Below are 398 nucleotides of genomic sequence, written 5' to 3'. Positions count from 1 at the left end.
ATTGAAGCAAGTGCAGGAGCAGCTCGCGCCAAGCAGCGGCGCGAGAAGCCCCACAGGAAGGCGATCTGAGAACAGAGAGAAGGAAACCTCTGCGGAAGGACGCGCTGCTGGTGGCTGCTCAGTGCTGCTAGCCCTGAGAAGGCTTTCAGAGGTTTTTTTTTGTTTTGTTTTGGTTTGGGTTTTTTTGAGATTCAATAAAGATATTTAATTAATTTATTTGATACATGGCTATTGAATTAGTAAACCATTAGTGTAAAACCAAAATAACAACTTTTCTAAGAGAGACAATGTACATCACATTAGTCCAACACATTGAGCACAATTCAAGATGAAGTGTTCAAAAATTCAAGAGAGCCTTTGCCTGAGTCAGGGAGCCAGATCCCTGGAAACACTTTAAG

Source organism: Ictidomys tridecemlineatus, unplaced genomic scaffold, assembly GCF_052094955.1.
Source record: "Ictidomys tridecemlineatus isolate mIctTri1 unplaced genomic scaffold, mIctTri1.hap1 Scaffold_102, whole genome shotgun sequence".
In the NCBI taxonomy this organism is placed as follows: Eukaryota; Metazoa; Chordata; class Mammalia; order Rodentia; family Sciuridae; genus Ictidomys; species Ictidomys tridecemlineatus.
This window is presented reverse-complemented; position numbering follows the sequence as displayed.